This window comes from Sarcophilus harrisii, chromosome 1, assembly GCF_902635505.1.
Source record: "Sarcophilus harrisii chromosome 1, mSarHar1.11, whole genome shotgun sequence".
Classification (NCBI taxonomy): Eukaryota; Metazoa; Chordata; class Mammalia; order Dasyuromorphia; family Dasyuridae; genus Sarcophilus; species Sarcophilus harrisii.
In genome coordinates, this window is record NC_045426.1 from 85,795,925 (window position 1) to 85,801,924 (window position 6,000).

Below are 6,000 nucleotides of genomic sequence, written 5' to 3' on the forward strand. Positions count from 1 at the left end.
ATTTCCTCCGTCAAAGCCCGACACTTTCACTGTTTCTATAACTGAACAACTTTCTAGTCATGACAAAATTTCATTTTAAAATATGAAGCATTCTACATCAGAAACTTTTTACAAGAATTTTCATTTATGGTAGCAATATACACTACAAAACAAACATATGCCCACTCCTCTATGGCACATTACCACCACTAAAAAGAATCTAAATCTTTTCCAGACAAATCAACCAGGACTTCATAATTATGCTTCATGTGATCCAATTAAACTGAACAAGCATTAATTATTCATGAAAAATGTTTACTTCTCCAGCTTAACTTTCACAACTTCCTTGTAAATAAAACCTTTTTAAAGAAAAAATAGTAAATCTGAACCAAAGGAAAACCATGATCCAAATCCTGACAATGACTTGAAAGGTCATATTTTCAAACAACAGAAAATAAACTAATTTTATTGCAACTTTCCATTTGTCACTTTTACTATGAAATTGATGGAACATGATATACAAATTTAATGTTATCCCCCACAAAACTAAGTAGTAAAGGAAGATTTATACCTTTCTAAAAAGCTTAACTATTTCTTTTTCCTCACTATATCAAGAGAGAAGGAATTTTTAGAGCTTCCCCCCCTTTTTAAAAGATTTTGATTTTTTTTGTTATTGTTCTGAATTTGACCAATATCAATAATCAAATATTTCTATATACAAAAAGAACATCACAATTAGTCTCAAAACAATCCTGCTTTTCTGAATCTACCTTTAAACTTCACAAAAGAATCTTCTAAGAGACATACACCCAAAGGTGATACATCCCAAATCTGAATGTTCTTCTGAATCAAATACAAAAGATTTTTGATATACTTTTAATAAATCATTCAAGTACTGCAAAGAAAGATGGAAGGAAAGAGGGAAAGGTGAAGAAGTAAAGGGGGGGAAGATAACGAAAGACCTTTATAATTTCAAATTCTAATTCAAGAACCTCTAAATATACATGTATGAAAGGTCTTACAAAGTCAATCCACATCTATTTCTTTGTTAATGGTTCATTTTAATTTTTAAAAAATCCAATTAGTTCTAAATATGACATGCTATATTTCTATTTAGTAGCAGGCCCAAACCAGGGATACATAAAGGATAAGGGCACTTGACCAAAAAGACAGTATGATAGTGGATTTGAGTGGCCCTCAAATCAGGAAGACCTGAGTTTAAGTCTTGCCTCTGACACATGCTGGTTGTAGGACCCTAGATAAGTAACTTGGTCTCCTAGTATTCCAAGACTATACATTTTAAGACTATAAACTGCAGAATAACCTACATTGATAGAATGTTCTCTCACCTGTATAAGATTATTTGCAAATGGCCTACAATCTATATGACAATGGTAATGGAGTCTTTCCTTAAAGACCTCCAAGGAGAAAAAACCTACCACTTCTTAAAGCAGTGCATTATACTTTTGAGACTGAATCAATTGACAGGACGTTTTTCCTGACACTGAGCCTAATTTTGACTTTTTACAACTTCCCATCCTGCTACTCCTCATTCTGTCTTTTTTTGGGTTAAACAAAATTAGTCTAAACCCTTTTTCATATGACAGTTCCTCAAATATCAGAACACAGCTAAGTTTTCTCAGGCCTAAACATTCCCAATTCCTTCAACGATCTTCATATGCCATGTACCCCAAAACACCATCCTGTATGCCATACAGTTTGTCAATGTTCTCCTTGTTCATACCAGAATTGAATGCAATGAAATTTGACTATGTCAGGATACAGCAGGACTATCACTTCCTTATTTCTAGAAACCATGTTTTGCTTAATGCAATCCAAGATCACATTAGTGCTCGTGGCTCCTGAATTGCACAAATTCACAATGAGTTTGCAGTCTACTAAAACCATGTTTTTCTAAAACTATTGTCTAAATCCCATCTAATGAATTTCACCTTCCTATATTTATCTTAATGTTTTAGCTTGTCAAGATCTTTTCAATATCCTTTTACACAGTGTATTATCTTTCTCCCAGCTATGTGCTATCTGAAATGATATTCTATCTATGCCTGTATTCCAATCAATAATAAAAATGTTAAATAGCACAGACCCAAGAACAGAGCAGTGCACTGGAGCTCTCCTGCTTGGATGACACTGAACCATTAACAATTATTTTCAATTCAACCATACATCCAGTTCTGAATCAATCTTTTTGCATTTTCAGATCTATATCTCTTCATCTCCACAATAAAAGGTATGAGACTTTTTATTAAACTAGAAGTAAAATATATTCACAGTATTCATCTACCACTTAAGTAATCCTGTCAAAAAAAGGAAATAAAAGTTAATCTCACATAAGTATGCTTAACATTTACATGTACTTTATGGTTTGTAAAGCATCTTACAAATATTATCTCATTTGATCCTCACACTCACTCTGGGAAGTCAGTGCTATTAATATACTAATTTTCAGGTGAGAAAACTGAATCTGAGAGAGGTTAAATAACTAATTAAAGTTCAGTACCACAGCAAAATAACGTTTTGGTCATGTATACTTATTGTGTATCTAATTTATATTTTAATATATTTAACATCTACTGGTCATCCTGCCATCTAGGGGAGGGGGTGGGGGGGTAAGAGGTGAAAAATTGGAACAAGAGGTTTGGCAATTGTTAATGCTGTAAAGTTACCCATGCATATATCCTGTAAATAAAAAGCTATTAAATAAATAAAAAAATAAAATAAAAAATAAAGTTCAGTACCAGAGGCTACTAGGCAACTAGGTGGTGGCAGAGGGCATGTCCAACTCTTTGTGACCCCTTGTATAGTTTTCTTGGCAAAGATACTATAATGGTTTGCCTTCTCCAACTGATTTTACAGATGAAGAAATGAAGGCAAATAGAACTCTGTGACGTGTCCTTGTCACTTTAACCCAAGTGACTTGCCCAGGTCAGACAGTGTCTGAGGCTAGATGTGAACTCAAGAAGACTTCCTGAGTCTAGGCCCAACACCATCTACTGTGTCACTAACTCCATATTTATCTTGGGTATTAACCACCTGTTAATCATTTTTGTTTTGTCACTTTCAGGTCAAAAGCCATTTTCCTTGGGGTTCATTGAGATCACAAATCCAAACGAAAATGCAAATATCAATGAAATAAATGAATGAAAAGTACTGCATATCAAGCATCATGCTATGTACTGGGATACAAATACTCCATCGGTCATTCTTAGGAAGCTTACAGTTTAATAAAGACAAAAAAAATTATATATGTATGTAGTGACTATGTTTTGGTCTCAGAGATCACAAAAATTGAACAGAGCAATACGGGAGTAAATTAAGAAGGAAGAATACATGCATATAACTTGTCAATAAAAAATACAGTTGTTTGCTAGCTCTCTACTGATGAAATCCCAGGTCAAAAAAAAAAAAAAAGTCCCTAAACAATGTTTTGACATAATCAATTACATGATCAATTTTGAGGGATCTCATCAAACCTATGAAATTATTTGTGCAGATACAGTCATATAAGAACTTTTCACTTATGAAAATACCTTAATTTTTCTTAAGGAACCAGAGAGCACAACAGAAATGCTGAGTATTATTATGTGTAATAATACCTCAAATTTCTATTGTGTTTCCTCATTAGATTTCTTTCTTTTTTTAGAAACTGGCTCTTCCTATGTAGTCCAGGTTAAAAAAGTAGTGGCTATGTCCACACTAATTCCAATACTGATTGGTCGGTAAGTTTTAAGGGTTCCACTTTTCAAATCTGGGTCAGTTCATCCCTCTTTAGACATCCCATTAGCGTTAAACCTGGGAGGACAGTATTGATGACTGGATTCTAGTAGATTCCAGATCTGTTCTAGCCCTACAGCAGCTGAGAATCCCAACAGCAAAGATTACAAATATGTACTACCTCTTCTCCCAGGGTTTCACTAGAAACAGCTTCACAAACCTAGTGAGTGACAGTCAATATATGCTGATTCTATTTCACATAAAGAAATAAAATAAAGACCTGGAAATGCCGAAACACAATACAAATTTCAGAGACCTAATATCCACTTTTGAATTCTATCTGTAGATCTGGCTTATGGTTCCAAGCCTAACAAATAACAACAACAAAAAACAAAACACAAAAAAAGGCAACAAACAAACAACAACAATAACAACAACAAAAAAAAACACAACCCTAAGAAAAGTATGTTGTTTTTTTTTAAAAAAGGTTTACTAACGTCAATATCTAAAGTGATCAGTTTTCTGGAGGATTATTTTTTTCTATTTTCCAGCGTTTAGAAAAAAAATTTATAATTCAACAGTTTCCCAAGTTAGCACTGATAGAAAAACCAGGCCATTTCTTATCATTTGACCAAAACAGACCCACCTGACACATACAAATTAGATAAAAATGAATCTCAACTGGGAATAGAGTTCATACTCTAATTGCTCAGTGACCACTTCAGCCATTATCTTTAGCTTTTTAGTTCATTTAGTAGCTTATTTTATTCACTTTTCAGAACTGAAAACATCAAAGGTTTTTGGTATTTTATTTAGTCAATTAACAAGAATTTTAAGTGCTTACGATGCGCTGGAGATAAAAAGTCAACAATAAAACATTCTATGGAGAGACGTGAATACATACATACAAAATGGTAATAAAGGTAATGGTGAGAGTTAGGAGCAGTGAAGAGCAAATATACATTTCTAAGCACAAATTATCACTTATTAGAGCCCACCAATATGAGTATAGAAAGAAACTTGTACGACCTATATAGCTTATACGACCTATAGTTTAAAATGACAGTTCACCGTAAGGAGTTAACAATGTATCATTTGGTTTCCGGAAAATCTGAGAGCCAAGCCTGTTAGGAGTTAGTTACTTTCACTGAAGTTTGATTTACAGGCTTGGAAATTTAGTCCGTGTAATACACAGAAACGTCTCATACCTAGGGTTTAAGTTCCTTACTAGTCCGACTAGTAAAGGCCAGTTCAAGGCACACTCTCTCCCAGCCCCCAAAAAGGGTGGTGGTTGTTAGAGGGAGGGGGTGTTAGAGGAGAACGGGCCTAACTTCCCGAAACGAGAGGGAATACGGAGAGCATACAACCGCAAACTTTGTATCAAAGAAAGAGGAGTTGCAGAGGGAGCGGGGAAGAAGGGAAACACACACAAGCGCACGCAGGTCCCCCTCCCCAGAGCCTCCGAGGCCTGGCCAGGATTTTGAGCGTGGACGAAGGGCCAGGCGGCGGCAGTTAACTACCCCAAGAGAGAACGAGCGGGGCCCGGACGGGGAAGACTGCTTTTCGCAACTCTGCCGGATCCGGGGCCCTCGAGGGGCATGGGGAGCGGGCATCATGCTGAGCTGGCCGTCATGGGATGGGCCAAGGAGAGATTCCAGCCTCTCCTGGGAGAGACCGGAGGGGAAGGGGGGGTCCTCGGATTCAAGGCCGGACCAGTGAGGCCGCCCCGACTCCCATTCTGGCTCCCGTCCGGCTCTGGCTCTGGTTCTCGTCAGGTGTAAACAAGGCCAAGGCCAAGGCCCCGCGCGCCCACCCGCGCCTCCTCCCGCACTCACCCGGGCGCTGGGGTCCCCGCGGCTGATGTGCCCCGGGCCGGGCCAAGCCTGGCCGGGGCGGGACGGGGGACTAGGAGGAAGGGACCGGCAGCGCAAGGGACAAGACCGACGCGGCTCCCTCGGGCTCCTTCCTCCGGCAAACGTCGCCGACGCCTGGGCCGGATATGGGCCGTCGCCGTTACGTCACTTCCGGGCCGGGTCAGGGTGACAGAGATCCCCACCTTACGCAGCCGAGAGTTCGAGGCCGTGTTTGGCCACCCCCACCCCCGGAACGGAGTTGGAAAGAAGCCGGCGCTGTTTGGGCTCCTGCCGGACTCCTTCCTAGTTCCCACTGCTGTAAACCGGACCGCAGACCGCCCTGATTGCTTCCTGCCCTGGAGGCCAGTCTCTTCCAGTCCTTAAAAATCTTCGCCCCGGAACGTTAGAGAGCTTAGAGGCAGAAGGGACCCTC

General features: G+C 38.9%; 1 protein-coding gene across 1 annotated transcript in view; it reads right to left on the reverse strand.

Moving 5' to 3' along the window:
- The window catches only part of ARIH2 (ariadne RBR E3 ubiquitin protein ligase 2), a 57,779-nt gene extending 52,075 nt beyond the window's left edge, over positions 1–5,704 (reverse strand). The window contains exon 1 of the mRNA XM_003762242.4: positions 5,550–5,704. The gene's annotated coding sequence lies outside the window, so the exon portion shown is untranslated. The remainder of the gene's footprint in view (positions 1–5,549) is intronic.
- Between the last annotated feature and the right edge of the window lie 296 nt (positions 5,705–6,000).